We start from the raw sequence: 26,889 nt of genomic DNA on the forward strand, positions 1-26,889 counted from the left end.
TTTTCAGATATTACTCTAGAATTGTAAAGTGCATGGAAAAATGTAAGCAGATTATTAATTATACTATTAACATTTAGCAGGGTGCTTTATTTATAGTAGGTAAATTTAACTCTTTGCCAAGATAAAAAAGATTAACATGGCAAATATAGGACATCATTAACAGGAAAACTAACTTGCCTTGGACAGATGTGAATCCATTATTACAAAGCAAACCCATAATTTGAAAATAAAGGTTAATTACAGAAGTTTTGAGTGGCCTTTTATGGTTGACATTTTCTAAAATGGGTAGTTATTGATTCATTCATTTTGTTTCATTGGTTATTAAAAGAATGTTTAAAACTACAAATTTAAAACCCATTCTAAAAGGTGGTGCTGTATTATACAAGGAATATAATTTAATACAATCAGGAAGGTGAATCAAAGAACAAATATGTGTATTCAGTGCCCTAAAAAGTGTTTGCAAGTAGCCTGTTTTGAAAACAACCCAAAGGTAAACTTAATCCTCCACTGGTCAGATGCATTTTCTATGAATCTGGGTTTTCATGCTATTTTAATGAATGTGAGTTTTGCCGTTTCAATGAGTATGAGTTTCAAGGACAGAGAAGTTTACTGCTCATGCTAAGTCTGTGTTCATTCCAAGACTGTATTGTTTGTTTAGCAAATTGCTATCTGTGTTTGTGTTATTTTATTTCAATATCTGTAAACATTGTGGAAGTAAATAAGAAAACAGTATGCACACTCATATATTTGAACAGTGTGTATGATAACTGGTGAGAAATAGCCAAGTAATGGAACACTGGAATGGCTGGGGAGCTGGCTGCTGCTGGAGGGTAGAGGTTGGTGCAAGAGGGGTTGCTCTGGGGGGGGCAATCTGTTACCCTGCCTAGGGCCCTATTTGACCATGATCCAGTTCTGGTATTTAAAGTAGGAAATAAGTACACAAAAGTAGTTGCAGGTTAACTACATTACAAGGTATCTTTTCTTCTTATGCATTTAAATGATTTAAGCAAATTACTGAAGTGGCTTTTTTGGAGAGTGACCTACATGTGGGTGTGGCTCAAATAGGGTTGTTTTGTGAGTATGTTGTGGGTAGGGCGCAAGGGGCACTGGAGCACTAATTCGCCTAGGGCGCCATTTCAGCTAAGGCCGGCCCTGTTTAGACCTATAGCAATCTTATCTCCCCTCACCAAATTACTTGAAAAATGTATTCAGAAACATTTGTTAGACTAGACTCTCTCCTGCAGGAAGAACTCCTATTCCCTACACAACATGGCTTCCATCCTTCCCATAATACTAGCACTGCCTTTTTAACCTATAAAGATACTGCCAATAAAGCTAGAGATAACTGCAAAATAGTCTCTTCCTTATTTCTAGACTTGTCTAAAGCCTTCAACGCAGTTTGTCACAGCAAGCTTCTTCTTCAAATGTCCTCACTAGGTCTCTCTCTGCCCACCCTTCTGTGGTTCAGAAGCTACCTGTCCAATAGGTATCAGTTAGTAAAATGGCACTCTACACTCTCTCCTTTCCTCCCAGTCACCACTGGTTTACCAAAAGGATCTATCCTTGGTCTCTTCCTTTTAACATTTTTTCCAACACTTTCTGTACTTGCACACAACAGGCCACCCCAATACAATATGCAGATGATTCCATTCTCATTTGCATATCTGACAACATGGTACACCTTCAAGAAATTATTCTGGAAGCTTTGGCAGCCACTGAAACATGGCTTCATAACTTACAACTCATAACGCAAAAAAAAGACCAAGCTACTACTTTTTTTTCCCTAAATCCCTCTCTCATGAAAACCTAAATTTAAAGTCCTCTTTTGATAATACAACCAGTGAAGTTGCTTCTCATAGCAAACTATTAGGGGTGATATTGGATGATAATCTTACGATCGACCTGCATATACAAAATTGCATATGAAAAACTCATCAAAAACTACGGATGCTTTATAGAGCCAAAACTTTCTCACCGATGCAACTAAAGACTACACTTGCCATTACCGCTCCCCACTCTTCTTTATGGTGCTCCCATCCTTACTAACCTCCAGGCTTCACAAAAATTGAAATTTGAACAATGCTATAACAAAGTTGCTAAATATGCAGCACATACCCTTTTCAGCACCCACCACTGTATAGCACTGAAAAACCTAAATTGGTTAGAACTGCCACATCAACTAGCATGTACACAACTTCTTACCACCTATAAAATTATCCAGTGTCCATCTGCCTGTCCAGCACTAAAAAACATTCAGCACAACTCTGTTCCCAGTTGGTCATTGTGATCCAGTGACCAAAAACACCTTTTTGTCTATAAACCTAGCAAATCTGTTGGGCATTGTCTATACTCGTACAAGGTTGCTAAAGCCCAGAACTCCTTACCTGTATCTATCAGGTCAGTACCCTACTATCCTTCAAAACCATTCTGAAAGACTTCCTAGCTAAAATCTGGCTCTGTTCTTGCTAAAAGCTAGGATAACCTATATCCCTAAATGTGAACAAGTGCCTTTATCATTCCTAATACCTCCTCACTCTCCCTTCTTCACTTACTTCCTTACTTCTACCCAATTCTCTTCTCTGACTTACTCTCTAAATATACCATAAGCCTGTTTTTCCCTCACTTCATATTGCAATTTCCATTTGTATTACACTAGCGTACCTGTAATTTCTCTACAAACTAAGATTTCTCTAAATATTAAATGATTGTCATATTCCTTGTATCACTTCTTAACCAGTGTTTTTATAGTATGGCTAATGTATTGTAATTATTTAAACTGCAGATGTTATTGTTTTATTTTTGAAATTGTAAAATTGTTTATAATGTTTTGTAATAATTTGGAGCTTTTCTTCTTGGGCCTTCTCTGAAAATGAGCTTCTACTCAGTCTAACTTTTCACTGTAATCAAATGTCAGTAAATAAATAAGTACTAAATATTTGTGTGAATTGCTCCATGCTGGGTTGGCATACTCTTCATTTAAAGCTCACCTTTCAGCTATTCCTGCTTGTCTGCCATTGACTTCTCCTTTGACCTCTAGGTTTGAGATCAATTTCTTAAAGGTGTCCTGTATTTAAGACCTCCCAGTAAGCTTATTCTTCCTTCCTGGGAACTTAATTTTGTTCTTGAAAATTGACTCCGGCTCCTTTTGACCCTGCAGCGTCAGCTTCCTTGCAGCATTCTATATGGAAGACTGTTCTTTGGCCCTTACTTCAGCTAGGAGGGTGTCTGAGCTACAGGCCCTTGTGGTGGTCACTCCTTTTTTAATCTTTCACAGGGACAGGGTTTCTCTTGTACTAATCGTTCATCTGATGATGTTGCCTTCATTTGCTCTTCAACCTGTGGGTTTGTAACTGAGGATCATATCTGACTCGGCTGCGTGCCAAAGCTCCAGGCTGTGACATCTGAACTCTTCCATTACCCGTAATACTCCTCTCCTCCAAATCCCTCAGGTCTTATTTGCGGCACTTCGTTTAGCATCGGGTATCTCAGCATCTGACCTCCTCGGGGTTTTCCTGTGAGTTTAGTCAGTTATTTTTTGTGCTCCTTGAATCTTCTTCTTTAATATTAGTCCTTATCTTATAGTTCTCCGTCTTGTCCTAGAACCTTGTAAATTTGTATAATCCTTCTCATGACTTTCCCTTTCCCCCTTCCTACCCCTTTTTTTAACTGTACTGTACATAAAAAATGTACTATGTATATTTAAAAAAAAAAAAAAGTCTCTCTTTCTATATAATTTTTCAGTAATAGCTTTAATATTTTGGTTATTGTTGTGTGTGCGCACTGTAGGTTAGTTTTGTCTATAGCTATGTTGGATCCCAAACCAGTGGATTTCAAGAAGTGTGTGACTTGTAGGCACAAAATCCCACTATCAGATGCTCATTCTGAGTGCGTGGTGTGCCTCAGTGCTCCCCACTTGGACTCATCTTGCACCATATGTGCCAGATTCAACCAGTGTGTATTTATTGACAGATGAAATAAGTTGATCTTAAAAGGCTTAATGCCCAGTTCAGCTTCTTCTACCACAGCATCCACTTCAGGGGCTCAACCCCCTGCCAAAAAGCATAAGGACCACAAGAGATCCCCCAGTAGGTCCCGCCAGTCAGGGGAACCTCCTGCAAAGATATTCAGTCCTCCGGAGCTGACCACCACAGCTCCTATAGTCATCCATGCCTGTCCTCAGCATCAGAGTCGGTTTCTCCCTTGAGCCAGTGAGATCCAAACCTAAGTCCCCTCTCCTACAAAAAAAACAGACCCAGTTCCAGGCCTACCTCTGTTGCCTCCTGCGTTAGGTCTTCTCGCAGCCTTTCTGACAGCATGATAGCTAAGTTTCTCAAGGCACAAATTCAGCTGGGGATCTTGCTTGCTTCGTCCCCCATGGATCCACAAGCAATATTCTGGCCTTTATTCCTATTTCTCCTCCTCCAATCTGACCTCTGGTTTCAGAGTTATTGGGTCTGAGCTTTCCTGGAGTTGAGACTTTGGAGCCAATAGGCGTGGTTACTTGAAATCCAGCAGTCTGCCTGACTCTCCCGGCTCAGACAGTTTTGGAGCAGAGTGGCTCTCGAAGCAGTGTCTGTTGCTAGGGTTTGGCATCAGCTATGATGTTTTTGCAGCTGTCTCTTCCCTTAGGGGCCTCGGTGTTTGATAGCTTGGCTGCAACTCCTCACTCAGATCCAGGGGCAGTTGGAATTCATGGGACTTCCCCATCGACATTGGTGCCCTCGGTGTCTCAATCTCCCCTCAGCACTCAAGATGGTGGAGAGGGTTCTCTCTGCACCCAAAAGTGCCTCGACTCTACCTGCTTTGGAGCTAGCCCCCCTCCAGCAGCCTTTGTGCTTGAGCCATCTACTCTGTCTTCTCTGGGGCAGCCTCCCCAGAAAGACTACAAACTACTTCCCTTTTGGAACATCCATAGTTTTCCAGTACCTCCCTGGAGCATGCCACCAAGGAGGTTCCTCTAGTGCAAAAGGAGACACTTGGATTCTCCTTTGGAATCCCTCGCAGAGGGCACCGATCTCGATGAAGGGGAGGGGTCCCCCAAAACACCACCTGAGGATGTCTCTTTTGGAGACATCATGGAAATCCTACACCAGAAGTGTGAATGGTCTTCTCAAACCCTAACCCAGAGGAATCAGTATTTTTGGAAGCTGATGGGTTAGACCCATCTACTTCTTGGGTATCCCCCTGCGGCCCCCCTCTTATTGGCCTTTTGTCACACAGGGCATGGAAGGAGCCGGTGGCAGTGGAACCAATCCCTAAGTGGCCCAGTAAGATTCATACTGCCCCTTCTGACCACCCCTGTTGGACTAAGGGTGTTTCCCTTGATGGCATGGTGGTAGCAGCCACCATCAAAATGGAGCTGGCCCAGCAGAGCTTCACTGTCCATCCCCCGTAACAGGGTGTCTAGGGCTTTAAACAGGTTGGGAAGTGGGTTTATGCTTCAGTAATTTTCGCATTGTGAGTGCTGAATTATTTGGCACATGTAACCAGTCTACAGAGGGAGTCATCAAGGAACTCTCTAGTTTTGTCCCATGTCTGCTGAGGAACAGAAGACTTTTTCCTTCAGAATGGCCACCCTTCAGTCTATTTCTAACATGTCCATGAGGTTAATTTCTCATGCAGCAGAAAGTTCCTCACGGAGGGCCGGATCAGACATTGCTACCATACCTGGATGCGGCTGTGCTATTTCTCAGAACCCTACAAGGCATCGTTTACCAATGCCCCTTTCAATGGATAGACTCTTTTTGGTCCAACATTCAGAGTCACTCTCAACCAAAATGAAAGGGATGGAAAGACCTTGTCTGCTGTCGGGATCCACTTCTCTACCCCACAGTGGACCATTTCCAGGAACAAGCATGGAAGTAAGAAGTTGTGGTATGAAAATCCCAAGGTCCTTTTTAGGATTCACAGGGAGACTGTCTTCCCAAAGGCAGAGGGGGAATGGTTATAATGGCAGATGCTGCCCTTGTGGCAGAGGGGGTCTGAGGAATCAAGGGTCTCTGGATTCTTTCTCAGACAGACCCAATCAGGAATCCTGAGGGTTTGCCGACTGCTCATCTCTGGAGGCAGTTGGGATATTTGTCTTTACACTCAATGGCCTGGGAAACCATCACAGAAGATTGTTTGGTTGTTAAAAATTATATCCAGAGGCTATTCCATACCCTCTTTCCAGAAACCCTTTCCAAGCTAAACCCTCCCTGATGCTCCACCCAATCAGTGAGCCGCTGCAGTGTTAGAGATTGTGAAGCTGCTCTCAAAAAAGTCATCCAAGGTGTTCCCCCAGATCACCTTGAATCACACATCTACTCCAGATTTTTTTTAGTGCTCAAAAAGATGGGGGAATCTCAGGCCCACTCTAGACCTTACCACCCTCAACAAATCAGTTGCCAATTCCAAGTTCTGAATGGTCATGATACAGTCCATTCTGCCCTTTCTGCAGAAGGATGACTGGATGTGCTCTATAGATCTTCAGGATGCGTAATATCACATCAAGATGAACAGGTGCTCCAGAAGGTTCCTCCACTTCCGGCTAGGAGCCAGTCATTATCAGTTCAGAGTGCTGCCATTTAGTCTCATCGCAGCCCCTAGGGTGTTCCCCAAATGCATGTCAATTGTGGCAGCTCACCTGAGACTGCAAAGATTCCAGCTGTTTCCATACCTAGACAATTGGCTCCTAACTGCTCCCACCAGGCATTGACTCCTAGAAGTCAGAGAATTACTTTTCCACATAGTCTCAACCTTGGGCATTTCTGTTAACCTGAAAAAGTCTCAACTTCAACTGCTCCAAGTCTTAGATTTCATCCAAGCCCGTCTGGGCACAATTCATTCTCTGGTCCTTCTTCCTTCAGAGAGAATTTCCACCTTGAGGACTCGTGCCAAACAGGTAATGGACATTTCTTCTCTCCCACCAAGCCTTGTCCTAAGGACCTTGGGGTCTGTGGTGGCCACAGTCACCCTGGTACTGCTAGTTCATTTTCTTATTTATTTATTTTATTTGTATTTATTTTACATTTGTTGACCGGGATAGTCCGACTGGATACATGTCCATTTTCAGTGGAGGCCCAGGGAGAAAAGCTCCAGTTACAGAATATAGAGATTACAGAGAAGTTCAGATATGCAGTAAAATATCATACAAAGAATCAAGCATAGTTATAAGTTAGTTTAGTGAAGCCCTCCAACAGGGGCTCTCGAGTTACACAGTGTGTCATCTTAAACAAAATTATCAGGTTACAACAAACAGTTTTGAGTAAAAAAATGCTTACAATACTATATAGGTAGGGTAATTAATATGGAGAGTAAGCAGGGTTGGTACAGGGGCAAAGCCAGTGCATTTTGAAATACTGTTTGAGGCCTTTTGTGAAGAGACTTAGGGAGGGTTCGATGGTAATATTGATTGGCAGTGAATTCCAGGTTTTGTCAACAAAGTTGGCAAACATGGACTCACCAGCTGAGTTAATAGCTTTGTAGGTTTGGACCAATAGCCTATTGGATGAGTGTAGTGGCCTTAAGTTACTGTATGGTTTTATAATATTTTTAAGTGATGGGGTATCTTTAGGTTGGTAGAGAATTTTGTGTGCTCCTAAGAGTTATTGAATTGAATTAAGCCTGGCAGTTCTAGCATCCCTAGAAGATTAAGGTTTTGGCAGTGATGTGTCCTCTATGTTGAGCCAGTGGCGAATCTGACAGTATGGTTGTAGCTGTGTGAGACCTTGCTAAGTTCGGATTTGTTTAGGTTGGAGAGTATAGGGGAGCCGTATATAAGAGTCAAGAGTAGATGTGAGCTGGCGATTGTGGTCCTAGCTAATGAGGTTAGAAATGGTTTATTTCTGTATAAAGAACCAAGCTTCTTGATGGTTTTTATGGTTTTGTTGACAATGTAGATAGAATTTAAGATTATTATCTAGTATTACCCCTAAAAGCTTAGTATGGCTGTTTGGGGAGATAGAGGTGCCACTGTTGGATGTTACAGAGAAGGAAAATGGGTTAGATCTACTAGAGGTGCCACTGTTGGATGTTACAGAGAAGGAAAATGGGTTAGATCTACTAGTAGGGATAAAGAGTAGCAGTTTAGTTTTGCTGGGATTCAGTAGTAGACGTTGGCTAGAGAGCCAGCTTTCAATAGTGTTAAATGTGTTTTGGGTTAAGATTTGTACGTCTGATGGGGAGGAGGCTGTGCAGATCAGGGTGGAATTGTCTGCATATTGAATGCCGGTAGCTTCCAGGATGGCAGTGTGAAGGTTGTTGATGAAGATAGAAAAGAGTACTGCTCCTAAAATAGAGCCTTGAGGGACACCAAGTCTGAGAGGTAACAGGCTGGAGAGTTTACCCTGCCGTAATACAGCCTGTTGTCTGCCAGTCAGATAGGGTCAGAACCACTGAATTGCATGGTTATTAAGGGAGATGTATTTTAGGGTATGGATGAGTAGTTCATGGCTGACCATATCAAAGGCATTTGACAGGTCTAGAAAGAGGGCTGAGGATATCCTGTTGTTCCTGTTCTGGCAGTACCATCAGATAAAGTTCTATTTATCCGTATAGAGATGGGGTATGCTATGGCGTCTGCAGCTTTTTGTAAGTACACTGCAGGGAGGAGGTCAGCAGAAAGGGTAATTGGTTTTAATTTTTTGATTAGGTTTGGATAAACGTGGTAGAGACAGGTTGGAAGTTAAAGAGGGAATTGAATAGTGGGTATATTAGAGGTAGGGTTAGAGTGTGAGGGAGGTTGGTTAGCTAGGGATTGGATTGTTTCAGTGGAAATGTTATTAAAGGCACCAGCAATGGTCTCTGAAGATTTATGGGTGAAGTTCGACGGGGTTGGGGTGGTCAATTGTCCTGGATGAAAAAGCCGGTTTATACCTGCTAGAAACTTTTAAGGATTGTTTTGGTGTTTATGTAGAAGGTTTTGGTAGTAGCTTTTTTTTGTCTAGCAGAATGGATTTTTTTGTTTAATTCCTGAGTTGGTGGTATTTTAATTGGTCAATAGGGGCTTTAGTTGAATGCCAGTTGGCCAGGCTTTGTTTCTAGCTTTGACTTTTAACTTAGTTTCCTTTGTGAGCCATGGTGCAGTATTTGATTTAATTTTTATAGTACGTGCAGGAGCATGGGAGTCAAGGATACTCAGGAATTTAGTATTAAAGTAAGCTACGTCCTCTTCTAGGGGTAGATTATTTAGTATCAACCAGTCTAATGACTTAAGTTTGTTTTGGAAATTAGCAGGGTTGAAGTTCTTATTATTTCTGATTGTTTTGTATATAGTCTGGTGGGGGGTTTCTGCGTTATGCTTTATAATGCAAGTTAATAAGTGATCACTAAGGTCATCGGGGACAGTCCCAGCTGTATACAGTTGGGGTTGGCTATTGACAAGTATCCAGTCTAATATGCTTTCCCTGTTGGTTGGTTTGCTGATCCTAGTGGGAGAGGTTATTGTTTGTGTGAACTCAAACAGATTCATATGGGTTATGGGATTCATCTGAGCAGATGTGCCAGTGTGTCAAAATTGCCAAGAACTATGGTTTCTTGGGGGTAGGCAGTAGATAACCAATAGAGGATATCCTCTAGGGTACTTATATTATTACCTGGAAGAATGTAGGCACAGACAATATTTAAAGATTTGATGTTCTTTGTGTTTCACTGTTGCAGTCCTCACATATGGGTTATCTGGCTCCCGGTAGCCCTCAATCGGCCCGAATACCAGAGTCCTTGGTATATGACGTCGGCTGCCGCCGGTTGTAAAACTGATGTCAGTACGTCAAGTATAAAGGGAGGCAGCCGATGCCATTTCCTCAGTCTTTCTTGCTGCAGAGCCCGAAGCAGCTGCAGTTCGCACTAGTGCAGGTTGGCCGGTTACCCTCGTTTCACTTTACGACTACCAAGTTGAAGACGCCTTCAGATAAGTACCTTGTTGGGGACCCTCTTTTCTTGCTTTAATGAATGTCAGATAAATTTAATAACTGTCTTGCCTGTGGAAAACAGATTCCGCACAGAGATTTCCATTCCTATTGTATAACTTGTTTGGGCCTTGAGCACGATGTCCCTAACTGCAATCTCTGTGCTTCCTTTAACCCGCGTACCATATGCCGTAGAGCTAAGATTTTGTATAAGCATTTTGGAGTCTGGCCTAAGTTCGTCGGTATGGCATCTTCTGGTCTCCCGACTTCGGATGTGCCAAGGAAGACAAGGACCGCGAAAGGCCTAGGGTTAAATCTACTGACAACGCACAGGTGAAATTGGTCGTCAGCACATCGGTACTCAGTGAGGCACTCTCGCAGCCCCTGCAGTCCTCAGATTTTCAGCCACAAGCCTCTGCTGAGACCTTTACGGAGTCCTCCATGCCACAGGCTGTTATTTCGTCTTCAGACCCTCCTCCTGTCACTGCCTCAGATGGGTCCGGAGCCGCTTTGCAGGCACCGGCTTCTGACCCCGCTTCTTCTCGACATGAGACCAGAACCAGACCGACTACCTTATTTCAGACTTCTGCTGTTGCTAGACCTCCCGAGTCCCTCCGGATTGCTAGTAAACCTCCCAGTCACAAACCTACTCACAAGCAGGCATCGGACTCCCCTCCTGTACCTCAGCCCCAGTTGGTTAAGATGGCTGGTGATCTTCTCCTGATTTGGGGCTCTCATCCCCCCCTTCAAAGAGGACTAGGGAATTCTCTCCTGATGTTTTGCCTGTCTCAGATTCTGAGATTTCCAGTATGTCTGCTGGTGAAGAAGAAAGTTCTCAACTTTTTTCTGGCTTTGATGATTCTGATGCTGAGGACTCTATTCCTTCTGCCTCCCCCTCCAGAAGATCTTAGGGAGCATTTTAAATGGGAATGTCAGGATTTTCCACAGTCTAAGAAAAGAATCAGGGACTTTTTAGGTTTGCCCCAGCATAAGTCTCTGGCTATACCTCCAGTTTTGGAAGTTGTGGATGATGTTTTCATAAAAAATTCTTTAACTCCTAATTCTGTCCCTCTTGCCCCCAGAAAACCAGATAGGTATTGCAGGGTTCCTGAATCGCATCGATTCCTTTTTAAAAATCCTTCTGCTGATCCAGAAATTATTTCTCAAGGCCCCAAGGGTGTTAAGGCTACTGTAGCTAAAACCCTCTGCCTTCTGATCAGGAATCTAGGGCCTTGGACAGGTGGGGTAAAAAAGTTTATACCTCTGCAACTCTTGCCATTAGATCCATGAATTTTCTTTTTCACATGTTTTAGTATCAACAGCATACTTTGGAGGCTATTAAGGCTAAACTTGGAGATATCCCTTCCATGATGGAGAAGAAAGATTTACAAGACTTACTGAATTCTGTCACTTTTGTTAATAAGCATTCACTTCATTGCGGTTTTAACGCTTTGGAGGCTTCCTGCAGAGCAGCATCCATTGGTTTCGTAATTAGAAGGCATGCTTGGCTCAGGGAGCAGCCTCTCTATGAACCAGTTACATCTAAATTGCTGGATTTTCCTTTGCACAAGGACAATCCTTTTGGTAATAAGGTTGAGGAGGTACTAAAGAAGTTGAAGGATAAAGCAAAATCTATGCAAGCTGTAAAAGATTTCCTTCAGGTTCAGCCTCCTTGGTTTAGTAGGCGTTATCCTTCCAAAAATTGGTCTTTCCCTGATCCTGGCAAACAGGGTCGCTCTAGGCCTAGAGGTTTCAGATCTAGAGGTCAGGCTTCTGCCCCTCAAAGGGCTAAACAATGGCAATCTTCTTCTGCTAATTCAGGGAGTTCTAAGCCAGCTTCCCAAAGCAAAGTTTCTCAATGACTATGGCCTTCTTGTGCCTACCTCTGTGGACCTGGTTTTCCTTTGGGGGGAAGTTTAGCCAGGTTCACAGAGGTATGGTGTACCATCACAGATGACAAATGGATTCTCAATATAGTTAACCAAGGTTACAAGTTTTACTTTCACACCTTCCTTGTTTTACAAGGATACCCATACATACCCAGAACTCTCAGAGCAGTGGTAGGAACTCAGATTTCTTCTGTACTGACTATGGGGGCTGTAGAGCCAGTTCCTGCAAATCAGGCAGGCCTAGGTTTTTATTCAAGGCTTTTTCTGGTACCCAAAAAAGGGGGCACCTGGTACCCTATTCTGGATATGTCCATTCTAAACACTTTTCTGGTAATTCCCAAATTCAAGATGCTCACCCTTCAACAATTACTACCAATGCTGGGCAAGGATTCATGGCTGGTAACTTTGGATCTCAAGGAGGCTTATCTGCACATCCCAATAAGGGAAAGTTGCAGGCAGTTCCTTCGCTTCAGGGCTGGGCAGCAACGCTTTCAATTTTCTGCATTGCCCTTTGGCTTATCTACTGCTCCCAGAGTTTTTACGAAGTGCCTGGCTCCAGCCGTTGCTTTTTGCAGGCAAAGAAGCATTCAAATTTATCCTTACCTGGACGACTGTCTCATTCAAGCAAACTCCCCAGAGCAACTAGAAAAGGATTTGGATTTCGTGAAGAACATTCTCACCTATTTGGGTTACACTCTCAACGAAAAGAAGTCAAAGTTGGTTCCTTCAAGGGAGATTGTTTTCCTGGGAGTGAGTCTGAATACAGCCACCCAGATGGTATTCCTCCCGCAACAGAAGCACAATCTTTCCGCTTACTTTGTGAACTTGGCAAGCATGACCCAGCTCTCTGCAAGGCAATTCTTGCAAGCACTGGGGTTCATGGCTTCATGTATTTTGATTATCCCATATGCAAGGCTGCATATGAGAAACTTCAATGGTACCTCAAGAATCTCTGGTGTCAACACACACAGGACTTAGACTTGATTCTTCCCCTGATTCCCTGTCTGCAAATGGGGTTCCTCTGGTGGGCGACACCCTGTTCTCAGAACAAGGGTCTGCCTTTCTGCCAGCCAGATTCTCACCACAGACGCCTCAGATGTTGCATGGGGGGGGCTCATCTGGAGGGCAGGGGCATACAGGGGACTTGGAGCACCCAGCAGATTCATCTGCACATAAACTTATAAGAATTGATGGTAGTGCAGCAGGCCTTGCTGGCCATCAAGGACCTACTCTACCCTGGGACTCTTGCTGATCAGAACAGACAATACCACAGTCATGTGGTACATCAACAAGCAAGGGAGGACTCACTCCTACCCCTTGTGCAGACAAAGCATGAGACTATGGTCCATAGCAGCATCCATGGGCTTACATCTAATAGCCCACTATCTTCCAGGGAGGCTAAACTCCTTGGCAGATCATTTGAGCAGACATGTTCTGGATCCTCATGAGTGGCAACTGAACAGGGAGATTTTCCATCGCATCATTCATCATTGGGGCACCCCACAAGTCGATCTTTTCTCCTCTCATGCCAGTTATCTCCTTCCAATCTTCTGCACCAGGGAGTTTCACAACAGAGCTTGAAGGGTGGATGCATCGTCCTTCCCATGGACACATCTCTCAGTTTATGCATTCTCCTCTGCCTTTTCTTCCCAGAGTGCTGCTAAAGATGAGGGACAAAAACCCAAAGGCTATTCTGATAGCTCCAGATTGGCCCAGGCACCATTGGTATCCCCTACTTTGCAGCCTTTCCCAGGCTCAGCCTTGGCATCTTCCCCGGTACCAGATCTGTTGGTTCAGGGAGGGGGAAAGTTCCTTCATTCTCATCTTCAAACTCTGCATTTAACTGCCTAATACTTTAAATCTTTCCCAGAAAGATGGTTGAAGTTCTTCATGAGGCCAGGAGACCTAGCACAAGAAAATCCTATGCTGATAAACGGAAGAGATTTTGCTCTTGGATGCTGGCTAAAGGAGAAGACTCTTCTCATGCTTCTCTTTCACTCATTCTTGACTACCTAGCAGGATTGCTTAATGGTGGACTTTCCTTTTCTTCCATCAAAATTCACGCTTCAGCAATTTCGGCTCATTGTTCTTTTGCACAACCCATTTTTTCTCACCCCTTGATGAAGCAGTTCCTGAGGGGAGCTAGTAATCTTAGACCTCCCAGAAGAGCTCCTACTCCTGCTTGGGATCTTCATTTTGTCCTGGAAAAACTTAATTGCCTCCCTTTGAACCAGCTGCCTCTGCAGATTTGAAGTTTCTATCCTGGAAGACTGCTTTCCTTTTAGCTATTACTTCAGCTAGAAGGGTATCTTAGTGGCAGTAGAACCTTTCATTATTTTTCACTTAGATCGGGTTTCTCTGAGAACATATCCCTCCTTTCTGCCTAAGGTGGTTTCCAGTTTAACCCTTAACTAGTCTGTTCACCTGCCTCCATTCTTCAACAATCCCCAAAATATAGGGGAAAGGATTATGCACTCTCTTGATGTGTATAGACAGCTGAGATTTTACTTAGACAGGACTAAATCCTTTCAAAAATCTGAACAGTTATTAGTTTTGCCCCTGGGGCTCAGGGTTATTTCAAAACAAACAATCTCCACATGGATTGCTCATTGTATTCACTTTTGTTACCTGCAGCATGGGAAGGTTCTCCCTCAGGGTATTAGGACCCATTCTACAAGAGCAGCCTCTAGCTCTGCAGCCTTTCTGAGAGGTGTGCCTACTAAGGACATTCTAGAAGCAGCTACTTGGTCTTCTGCCCATACTTTCACAAAACATTACAATCTACCTTTGTTTTCTAAATCCAGGGCTGGTTTTGCCTTTGCAGTTTTGCAGGGTTTCCTTACCAACCCTTAATCTGTGATCCTTCCTCGCCCTTTTGTCTTCTTACTGGGCTTTGGGAATCAACCCATATGTGAGGACTGCAACAGTGAAACACGAACATAGTACAGTTGTGTACAATTACCGTAAATGTAGATGTTCAAGTGTATTCACTGTTACGGTCCTGCTTTCCCACCCCCCATTCCCCCTTTTTTCCTAAGGCACAGACTATAGATTTTTATTTTTTGTATGATGTGTCCAGGGTGCTATCATTCCTGGGTTAGCCTTCTTTTGGGGGCTTTAAGGCAAGAAAAACTGAGGAAATGGCGTTGGCTGCCTCCCTTTATACCTGACGTACTGACATCAGTTTTACAACCGGCGGCAGCCGATGTCATATACCAAGGACTCTGGTATTCCGGCCGACTCAGGGCTACCAGGAGCTGGATAACCCATACGTGAGGACTGCAGCAGTGAATACACTCGGACATCTACATTTATGGTAAGTGTACACAACTGTACTTTATGGTTAATCTGTAGTTTGGTAATGAGGATTTCTGCATTATTAAATAGGGGTGGTTGTATGGGGTCCCTATTGACAGAGTGTTTTTGTAAAGGGCTGCTATCCCACCAGCCTTCTTAGTAGTGCGTTCTAATCGGTGTATGTTATAGCCCAAGGGTAATACTTCATTATCAGCAATAGGTGGTTTAAGTCAGGTTTCTGTAAGACATAATATTTGGGGAATGAACTGCCAAGAGGGCATGCAGGTTGGAAATTTTATTGTTAGTACAGCTAATATTTAAGTGAAATGTCAGGGGTGAACTGATGGGACTAATGAGGAATAGATTATTAGGGGACTGTGGGAGAGGACCTAATGTTACTAGGTGCAGATGGGCCATGGTTGGGATGAATGTCCTCATCTATTATAAGGCTGTAGTGAAGTGTAACTATGAGCTTTAGGATTTTGTTTATAAGTTTTAGATAGTCTTTGTCTCTGGGATTGGATTTTAAGGCTTTAAAAGGCTGATAAGTTAGAGGAGGTGAGGGGTTGGATATTTGGGGGATATTTAAGTGAGCTGTCTTGTATGAGAAGTCTGGGTTGGCTGTTTGACATTTTGGGTAGTGGAAACCAAGATAATGCTGACTTTCATAGGTATTAAGGAGGTAAAACATACGTGAGAATACTTCATTGGACCTTAGCAGTCCAGTGATCCCTCCCGTACTACCCATTGAAGTACTCAATCAGGATTTCATGAAGATTCTTTTCTGTGGTGGCTTCAATCCAAGGATCATCTTCAAGGTCGCCCATTCATCCTACCCCCCTCCGAAGGCCACTGTGACCATGGACATGTCCCACTTTGGGTGGGGGGCGGGCATTATCTGGGACAAATATTCCAAGGCATGTGGTCCCCCTGTAGACCAACTTGCATGTAAATGTTCTGGAGATGAGAGAGTTGCTTCTTGGATTGCAAGCCCTTCATTTCTCTCTTCCCATGGGAACTATTGCTGTTCAGATGGAAAACATGTCAGTGGTCTGGTACATCGACAAGCAAGGAGGAACCAGGTCTTACCCCTTGTATTGAGAGGCAGTGAGACTGTGGCAATGGACGATTTCTTCCAACTGCTTTCTCATAACACTGCACATTCCTGGGAAGTCAAACAAACTGACTGGGGGGGGGCAGGCTCAGCAGGGCCATTCTGATGCCTCACAAGTGTTCTCTGAATCCCCAGAGATGGGGTCAACCTTGCTAGGATCTTTTTGCATCTCCCTCCAATCACAAGTGCGGCAAGATTTTTGCCCTTATCCCTTCTCAGGGACACTCTTGTCCATGATTGGCCCCCCGGTCTTTTTTATGCCTATCCTCCTCTTCCGGTCACTCCCAAATTTCTGCAGAAAGCTCAGAGGTTGAAGTGCCAAGTGATCCTCATTGCTTTCTTTTGGCCCCAACAAGTTTGGTTCCCCTTCCTTTGGTCTCATTTGTTGTGTCCACCATGGACTCTGGATCCGTCTCCAGATCTGTTGTCTCATCTCTCAGGACACTCCTATCCAGATTTCCTGAAACTGAAATGAACTGCTTGGTTACTCCACTTCAGATGATGGCTGCAACTCCCGGGCTTTCTTCCCAGTTAGAAAAATTTTAATTGCAGCATACAAACCATCCACAAGGAAGTTATACAATTGTAAGTGGAAGAGATTCTCCATTTGAGCTCATCAAAACAATCTAGACCCTTTTACAGCTCCGATTACTGCTTTGTTGGATTTTCTGGTTGATGTATTTCATAACAGAGCTAGTTTTTCTACAGTGAAAGTGTAATTGTTGGCCATTTCCATTTTCACATAGGGGAAATTCTTTTGCTCTAGCCTCATCTAAATTGTATAAGGCCTTTTTAAAATGTACCTTTCTCCTACGTCCTCCTATCAAGGAACCTGTTGTCCCTTGGTATCTCACCTTGGTTTTACAGGCTTTAGTCTTGCCCCATTCTCGAGCCTTCATCTAAGGTAGATTTAAAGCTTTTGACCTGTAAAACCATCTTCTTGATGGCTATTACCTCATCCAAAAGAGTATCTGAATTAGAGGCTTTGTCTTGCAAACCTCCATACCTATATCCCTAATTGCGAACAAGTACCTTTTTTTTCTAATAAGCATCTTTGTCTATGTCATACGTGATAATTTAATAATCATACATGTATATAAGTGAAAAACAAATGACACCACTTTAGTTGCAAACATTATACATCATAGACACTACCGAAACAACTGCAGTTGCAAACGTTATACATCACTTATAATCTATACAGTCATTGTCAGTTAAGCATCATTTGGCTCATTCAAATCCTGCCTCTTAAACCTCTTTCCTTCTCTGCATATATTGTTCACGCTCTTCCCATTTTTTCCTATGTAGTTTCGTCCTTCCCTTTTCTAAAGATCCCAATTCAAGAAGTTTTATCTCTGTTACTACATTCGCTACTTCTAATAAAGTTGGTCTAGATTTTGATTTCCATTTTCTAGTAATTGCTTTTTTGGCAGCCAGACTCAGCAAGGCTTTATTATGTCTAGGAACTTATTCATAGCTCAAAAAATCATTTCCCAAGTAAATCCAGTCTGCTCACCCAGCATCTCCGACAGAGCAATCCGCAGGGAATCCTTAAAGTCTGCCAGCTCACTACACTCCTAAAAAATATGCTCCTCGCCACCTCTTTTCTGTCTGTTACACCTCCAACATTTGCTATCCAACTGAGGAAAAATTCTTTGTCTACTTGGGGTATAAAAATACGTATGTAAACACTTCCAATGATCAGAAATCTTCTAGACTTTGTTGCATATTTGGAAGATACACATATATCCCCTCCATTGACGCTTTATGAATTGCTTGTCCAATCTCTCTTCCCAGTCCTTTCTAAGCTCCTCTGATTGATAAAGTTATCATGCAATATGTTATATGCTCTGCGAATTATTCCTTTTTTAACAGCGGCTTCTGTTCTAGGTTCTATTAAAAACTCTACCAGTGCTGGTCTTTCATTTAAGACCCCCCTATTTCTTTCTCTTTGCCTATACTCTGATATCAATCCTTGATAGGGAAGGCAATCCCTAACCTGCAGTCCAAGTAAATTCTTGGCCTCTTCCAATTTTGTTACCTTTCCCTTTCTAGTTATTTGCTCCCATTACCTTGGTTCCTTTGCCAGTTTTCTCCAATAAATTCTAGCCCCCTCTTACCTATTATCTCTATCTTTAACCATATTCATCTCTATCATCAGAATCTCTTGTCTCCATTCTCCTACTGGTTTATTTCTTAGAATACTCTGCAGGGAGTAGAGGTGGTGAAGGTATATGAGTTTAAGTACTTGAGATTAACAGTTCAGAGTAATGGTGAGTGTGGAAGAGAGGTGAAGAAGAGAGTACAGGCAGGATGGAGTGGGTGGAGAAGAGTGTCAGGAGTAATTTGTGACAGATGAGTACCAGTAAGAGTGAAAGGGAAGGACTACAAGAGGGTAGTGAGACCAGCTATGTTATACGGGTTGGAGATAGTGGCATTGACAAAAAGGCAGGAGTCAGAGCTTGACGTGGCAGAGCTGAAGATGTTAAGATTTGCACTGGGTGTGACGAGGATGGACAGAATTAGGAATAAGTATATTAGAGGGTCAGCCCAGGTTGGAAGGTTTGGAGACAAAGCCAGAGAGGCAAGATTACGTTGGTTTGGACATGTGCTGAGGAGGGATGCAGAGTATATTGGGAAAAAGATGCTAAGGATGAAGCTGCCAGGTAACAGGAAAAGAGGAAGGCCTAAGATAAGGTTTATGGATGTGGTGAGAGAGGATATGCATGTGGTTGGTGTGACAGAGCAAGATGCAGAGGACAGGAGGAAATGGAAACAGTTGATCTGCTGTGGTGACCCCTAACGGGAGCAGCCGAAAGAAGAAGAAGAGACTCCCTGCTATTTTATGAATATAATACTCTGTAGGATTTGCGGTGTTTTCCTTAAGAGTCTGCATCAAAAATCCCAATCTCTCCTTATTTCTTGAACCCCCCCCCCCCCCGTATCATCATCATTCCTTTCCACTTTGAGATATAGTTTTCTGATTGTGCTATGTATAAGAGCCTTAACTGTGTTGGCTCTAAAATACCCCTTCAAATTTGGTAATCCTAATCTGCCTTGTTCTATTGGAAGAATCAGCTTATTCCACTTGACCCTTGCTGTCTTCCCGTCCCAGATAAAATCTGTCAGCTCTTTTTTAATTGCTATCCACAGCTTCTCTTCTGGTTGATTAAAATATGCCTGACCTGTGTATAAGACTAAAGAACTAAAAACATTTTAATTGCTTGTATCTTAGTATCCGTATCTATACAACAAATCTTTCAGTTTCTCAATTTTTGTATAATCTTTTGTTTAGTCTCTTCCCACATATCCTTAGCTGCCACAACAGAGTCATTTCTAATCCATACTCCTAAATACTTCACTTTATCATGTCCCCGTAAATATGGATATTGGACCAATTCTTGTGTGGGTACATAATTTACTGCTATTGCCTTTGTTTTAACTTCATTAATTTTGTATCCTGAGAAGATTTGAAACTGTCTTAAAGTATTCCACAACACCATAATGTCCATTTCTGGTTTTGTCATGTATAAAATATCTGCAAACAGAGCCAACTTTTCCTGATTACCATACCAATTATATCCTTGAATTTTTGAGTCCCTTATTTTCTTTGCCAGTGGTTCTAAATATAATGCAAACAACAAAGGGGAAAGTGGACAACCCTGCCTAGTTCCTCTACTCAAGTCTAAGTTATCAGAGAGGACCCCACCCACTTTAATTTTTGCCTCCAATCCCTCATATATACTCCTAATCATCCTTATAATTATATCAGGGAAAGCAAATGCTTCCATTGCCTTGCTCATGAAGTCCCAGACTACTCTGTCAAATGCTTTCTGTGCATCAAGCCCCACCAATTTAAAGTTGTATTTTCTTACATTCTGCTTCCCTCTGGATCATCAGTCTCCTGTTAATATTGTCAGATATTTGCCTCCCCTCCACAAAACCACACTGATCCATATCTATCAATTTTGGTATTACTTTTGCCATTATTTTAGCCATTATAGACATAAACACTTTATAATAATGGTTTAATATTGAAATGGGCCTGTATGAAGCTGGATCTGATGGATCTTTGCCCTCTTTAGGTATTACTGTTAAGATCACTTTCTACCATTTCTTCCAGGATGCTGGTACTTCTGCTCCTGTTAAAATGCTGTTAAACAAAACCTTCCAGATCTTCATCAGTTTTTTCCCTCCTAGATTTCAAACTCCCACAGGAATACCATCTGTTCTTGGGGACTTTCCTGTAGATTAGTTGTACATAGCCATTTTTATCACATCTCTTCCTATCCTGTTAGTAATTGAGCCTCATCTACCTTTTAACCTTGGCATGTTTAATTCTTCCATAAACATTTCCATTTGTACCTTTTCTTGATTTCCGTATTCCTCTGCTTTATACAAACTTTCATAAAATTTCTGAAATATTTATAATATTTCTACAGGATCTCTTATCTTCCTTGTTATATAAGCTCCCTGAGTTTGGTGACAGCCCTTTCCACTTTCTGTTGCCTGAGTTGTGCTAAATGTTTTTGTGCTTTAGAATTATTATTAAAAAAAAACCTGCTTAACAGCAGTCTTTCTAAACTCGTGCATATTATTCAGGTAATCCCTTATTTTCTGTTTAGCATTCTGCAGTTGCTCTTTTTCTTGTTTTGAGAGATTCCCCCTATTTTGCAGTACTTTGACATTTGTGGGTCTATCTAAATAATTCTTGTTACTTCTTAACCAGGTCTCCCTTTCCTTTATTTACACCCTAGTTTTAAACTCCACTTTAATTTTATCCTGCTCCCTACCTATATTTTCAGAAGAATAAAACAAGCTCCAAACGAAGCAAAACAGTGGTAACCAAAAAATAAAAAACAAACCTACCCAAAACGGGCAGAGAAACTCCACTTTAATGACACAAACAGGAAACAACAAGTTCCTCTCTGAGGAAGCCATATTTTAATGGTGAAAGCACTTAGTTTGTGGGACTTGTTGTTTCCTGTTTGTGTCATTAAAGTGGAGTTTCTCTGCCCGTTTTGGGTCGGTTTGTTTTTTTATTTTTTGGTTACCAATATTTTCAGAAGAAATTTCTATCTTCTCTAGTAGCTCCTAAATTAATTAAAAAACCCATTCTTTAAATTCCTCTCTTTTCAACCAATAGATGGGAATGTGCCATTGTCTCATTTTTATTTCATTACTTTGCGTTTTTATTTAGTTTTTATTGGCGCATGATCTGAAATAGTTATTGGGTGCGTTTCAAGACCTTCAGTTAAATGCACATGTTCCTGTGAGATTTAAATTTTATCTAGCCTAGCCCAGTTTTTGTATCTTGGAAAATACTACGTAAAGTCACTCCTAGTACTGAATGCATATCTTCCATGCCAAACATTGGTCCGCAAGACGCATCTTCACTGTTGCAAACCAAATTCTAGTCTCCACCTACAAGTAATATTCCTTGCTGAAAGCTGATTATTTCTCCCAGAATTTTGTTAATCTATATTATAACGGTTTTAGGTGGAATGTAAATACATGCCAGTGTAATCCTCCTCCCTTGCCAGTAGCCCCCTTAATACTGTATGTCTTCCATTATTTTTTTTCTTTTCTATCACTATTGGAGCTGCTCTTGCAATTAATATAAGTACTCCTTTTTTTCCTTTGCACCAGATATTCCTCTAAATAATCATCCTGAAAACCTTTCTTTATCAAATTCACATGTTCAGTTCTTTCCTGGTGTGACTCCTTCAGCATATCTATTTGCACTGTACCTTTTAATATAGTTCACTAGTTTCTTTTTATATTTATCTGTAAGACCATTCAGATTGAAAGACATTACAGAAAGCATCATTTTCTTATATAGTTTTTGCCTCCTTTATGTATAACTGCATTTTTGTTAAATATGTAGTTTCAACTTTGTTACATGCATATACTGTTCGGCAGGTTGGTCTTTTCTACAGTTGTTTCTTGTCATATCCATTGGTGACTATGCCATGTCTTACATAACTTTGTTCTGAGGGCTTTCATAAACCCCCCCCCCCCCAAACCCCATCAGCGTAATAATAACTTACAAAACTATATTGAAGTTTTTGCTTCCTGTTAAGAGCAAAAGATCAAAGTTGATAGCCACACAGATGGGCTAGAGTTAACCAAAAAGAAAGGTTAGTCATGCTAAGACTTATGGTACAGCCTGTGCTATTAGTAAGTTTTGACTTTGTCTGTCTTTATAACTCTCCCAGCTGAGAAAATACTTGAATGCTTTGAGTAAACACTTTATCCAAGCCATTTGTCTTTACCAAATTGCCTTCTAGTGACATGCAAACCAGACTCAAAACTGCTAAGGATACTTTATTTACCAGAAAAAAAGCCTTATAATAGTCAATATTCTTTTTAATTTACATGCTTTGTAATAAACTTGTTGCTGGATAATGCTTAGGGTCTTAACTCAGTCATTTCCCCATGCAAGAATGGGAATAAACACACTGATTTTTCTTTTGTCATACTGTCTTAACCAGACCTTTCCTCTCCTCCCCCTTTTCTCTTTCTTGTTTAACATTGCAGTACCTACATTTCAGAAAAATGAACAGAGAAAGAGAGAGGAAAGGAGAGAAGAAAAAAAAGAGCACATGTTTAAAAATAGTATCTCCATTGCATTAAAAAACTGAGACAACTTTACTTCAAATCTAATTGGTTTTGTCTTATCTTTAAAGCTCTCCTAGCTGGGAGAACCCCTGATTGCTTTCAGAGAACATCATCCATCATCCTAGCCAATTTCTCTTTTGTTTTTCCCTCAGCCAATCTTGACAGCCAGTTTCTCTTTATCAGATTGTTTCCATGGAAACATGCAGGTCAGCTGCAGAACTGCTGCTTAACTATACATGCATTTGCTAGAAAAAAGCTTGATAATATTCAGTATACTTTTTCATTTACTTGCTGTCTCTTAAAACTAATCAATCTAAGGTCCTTAAGCCAGTCATTTCCCCATGCAAGAAAGAGAAAAAGCACATTAATTTTAATGTTGCTATGCCCTTTTAACCAGGCTGTTTATTTTTTACATTGCATTGCCTATATTTCTCAAAACTGTACAAGAAGAAAGAGAGAAGAGGGGAGAAAAAGAAAAACAAAAAAAAACACCTGTTTGCAATCCCCACTACACTTAAAAATAGCATGCAAAGAAAACCATATACCACAAATGCAGTACTATTAAGAAAAGAAAATGTTTTCTTTACTTAAAGTTAGCTTTCTCTCCTCTTTTCCCTGCCCCAAAATATTTTTCTGGATATTAATGACATGAAATAGGGCATATACTTTAGAGTCCCTCACAAGTCCTACAAATTTTGAAACAGTCCAGTATTTTCAGATTTTCTTGTTCTGTCATATATCGCAAGTATAATTACTGCATTGTAATCCCACAGTAAGTTACTGGTTTTATTACTGTTCTTCTCCATTGCCTAAATCCTGTTTCTGTTTCATTTCCAATGTCCTCTTGATTCTTCTAGAGCAGTGGTGCAGTGGTTGTGTTGTCACCTCACAGCAAAAGGTTGTCAGATTCGATTCTCTGCTGGGGTGCCTTCTGTGCAGAGTCTCCTTCCTGTGTTCATGTGAGTTTCTTCTGAGTGCTCTGGTTTCCTCCCACATTACAAAGATGCGTCTGGAGCATTTCTCCCCAGGCCTCTGTTGAAAATTGGCTTTATTCCAAGTCGGACTTTTCTGGTAAACAAATGTTAAAAATAAATAAATAATTCTAGTCCGCTCTCTTGCTAACTTCCTTCTTTCCAACATTTTCCATGAAATTACTGGAAAAGGTTTCACAGGTACAGTCATTTGTGTCTTTTATTACTGGAAAAGCAAGAACCAGAATCTCCTTATGTTTCACAGCTCACTTTTTGTTGGACAGACTTTAATTTCCTCCTTAGCATGCACTTCACCAAAAAATTATTTTGTCCTTCCAGGGAAAAGAATACCTGAAAGTCAGCTGGGTAATGCAGTTTGAATTTCACACGTGTCTCAACAGTCCCTGAATAGCAGAATGAATTTACTCTTCTTCTGCCTGGTGTATAATGAGTAATTATTTTCCACAAACACTCTGCTAGCTGCCATTTTTAGAACTTTGTCCTTCTACCACAATTTTGTCAGAATCACCTCCTGCTGGTAGGATTGCATCTTTACTATTAAAGCTCTAGGTTGCTTTCTTGTAGCTAGGTTTGGAGCATACACACGATGTGCCCTTTCAACTAATAAATCCTGCTGTGGAATACCAGTCCAGTTCCTTATTTGTGTTTTCATAGAATTAATGCAGTCTGTTCCTTCCAGCTTCTTTGGTATAGCTGAAAATCGCAGGTTTTCCCTATGTGCTCTGTCCTCTAATTCTATTATTTTTTTAAACATCTCTTCCCGAGCAGTTTCATATTCAGCCAGCCTTTTCTTCATTTCAACCTCTAACTTTTGCAGCTTCATCATCCCATCTGAATATGTGTTTAAGCTTCTTCCACTTTTCCAGCCTTTTGTTGTTTGTGTTAATATTAGGCATCCAGGTAAGCTTATTCTTCCTTCCTGCACCTTAATTTTATTCTTGAAAAATTGACTCGGGCTCCATTTCAGCCTGCAGCTTCAGTTTCCTTGCAGCATTCTATATGGAAAACTATTCTTTTTTGGCCCTTACTTCAGCTAGGAGGGTGTCTGAGCTTCAGGCCCTTATGGTGGTCCCTTCTTTTTAGTTTTTCACAGGGAAAGGTTTCCTCTTCGTACTAGTCATTCTTTTATGCCCAAGGTGATTAATGAATTCTGTTAACTAGTCTATTAATTTGCCTACCTTTTTCCTTCCTCTGTAGTCTGTATAGACTGCTCAGGTATTATTTGGGTAAGACTAAGGCCATTTGCAAGTCTGAGCAACTTTTCGTTTCTTTTCATCCTAGATCTCTAGGTTTGGCTGGTTTTAAGCAAAGCATTTCTTCATGGCTGTCTAATGCCATTTATTTCTGTTACTCCTTAATAGAAAAAACCTTTCTGTTTCTGTAAAAGCTCATTCTACCAGGCCTGTGGCTTCTTCTGGCACTTTTTTCAAAGGACTGCATACCAATTCCTTGAGGCTGATAGCTGGACTTCTATCTATAACTTTACTAAACATTAGAAACTGGATGTGGCTTCCAGGGCTATCCTACCTGGGTTTCTTGACGGCCCTAAATGGCTTTCCTGCCCCCAAGTTTCCTCTTGAGATTTTGTACTCTCCCTTTAGTGAAGAATACTGCAACAGTGTTGTGGAAGGACATAGTACAGAAATGGTAACCTCAGAGTTTTTCAATGTGCTAAAACATTTCAAGCCTACTTACTGTTGAAGCACAAATGACAGCAACCGTCAGTGTCTTCATTCTGAGATTAGAATTTGCCGTTACAATTAGTGCTTGTCTGTCAGCCCACAACTACTTTTTCAGAACACTGCAAAACAAGATTTTTCACATTTATTCACTTGGGTAATACTTGCTGACATTCTTGTACCTTCCTATTTCTACAGTGGTTATTTATTTCCCTAACACCCTTATATTTAAAGTTATCATAGGTACCACTGTCCTATAGCTAACAAGCTATGCAAGTCCCTTTATTAAACTAGCCCCAGCCTCTTGGAACAAATGTCTGTAATGAAATCATTGCCTTAGAAAATCTTTCCCAGTTCACTCAAAATTTAAAAAAACATTTATTCACTGAATATTAATGTAAATGTTGTAGCAATTTTGGTTAAGTTTTACCTGTTCCCTTTTGTATCTTTCCACTGTATTCTCCATAATATTTGCTACATGTAAATCTAGAAAACTTTGGTAAAATTGCATGTACAACATTTACTTTTATTCTCCTGTAACAGGCAGTATATATTTTATATGCATATTTATATGTTTCTGTATATTCCTTAAACAAATAATGTAAACTAAAATTGACTGAAACTGTCTGCCAATGCAGTTTCTGCCAGTTTGTGAGAAAGTAAATTCCTCAAGTGGTAATGTGGTGGTGTTGAGGGGAAGGATGGGGTCTTGCAGGTGTTGCTTGTTTCCAATGTACAGTGACCTGGAAGTTGGTTAAAAAAAAAATCTCTGGGACTATAGCTCTGAGAGTTAAAGATCATGTTTTAAGGCGTACAATGAAATTTTCTTTTCACAAAGAAAAATTAATTTTGCTGCCTTTAGAAAATTATGCTTTAGAGCTATCTTCCAAACACAAAAATATGGTGCTGTGTTTATGGCATTAATATTAATGGCCGGGTGGACTTCACTCTGGGTTCTAGCTCTAATTATGCTGGATTAGCATAGGTAAGTGTAAATGTGCATTAGTTGAGTAATTGCCAAGTTGTGAAATTAACAGTCTGGCAGAAAACCAACAATTTTTTTTTTTTTTGCGAATTACCTAATTAATTCAGAATTACTTACCTACTCTAGTCCAGAAACTGATCAGATTGGCTTTCAGACTTCATTTTTTTGGCTGTTCAACCAGTTTTGGCTGAGAAATAAGTAAAGATCCCATGTGCAAGTGTCACTGAAGACCTGCCTGCTTTTATGGTGAGTATCCCACTCAACAGGTGTTGAGATTGAGTTCTGTTGGCAGGCATGTACCTCTTTGTATTGAAATTAAATGTTCCCTTTTTTGGAATAGGTAAGCTTGATTCTATGGCCTGACTGTTTAGAAAGTTTCTTTTTGCTATTGAAAATGTGTGTGTGTATAATTGGCAGCACTGGAA

At 41.2% G+C, this 26,889-nt stretch overlaps 1 protein-coding gene across 3 annotated transcripts in view; it reads left to right on the plus strand.

Moving 5' to 3' along the window:
• The window catches only part of PALS2 (protein associated with LIN7 2, MAGUK p55 family member), a 1,432,251-nt gene that overhangs the window by 998,753 nt on the left and 406,609 nt on the right, over positions 1-26,889 (plus strand). The window lies entirely within an intron of this gene.

The sequence above is a fragment of the Protopterus annectens genome, chromosome 3.part1 (assembly GCF_019279795.1).
Source record: "Protopterus annectens isolate FY-2018-M chromosome 3.part1, PAN1.0, whole genome shotgun sequence".
Lineage (NCBI taxonomy): Eukaryota > Metazoa > Chordata > Ceratodontiformes > Protopteridae > Protopterus > Protopterus annectens.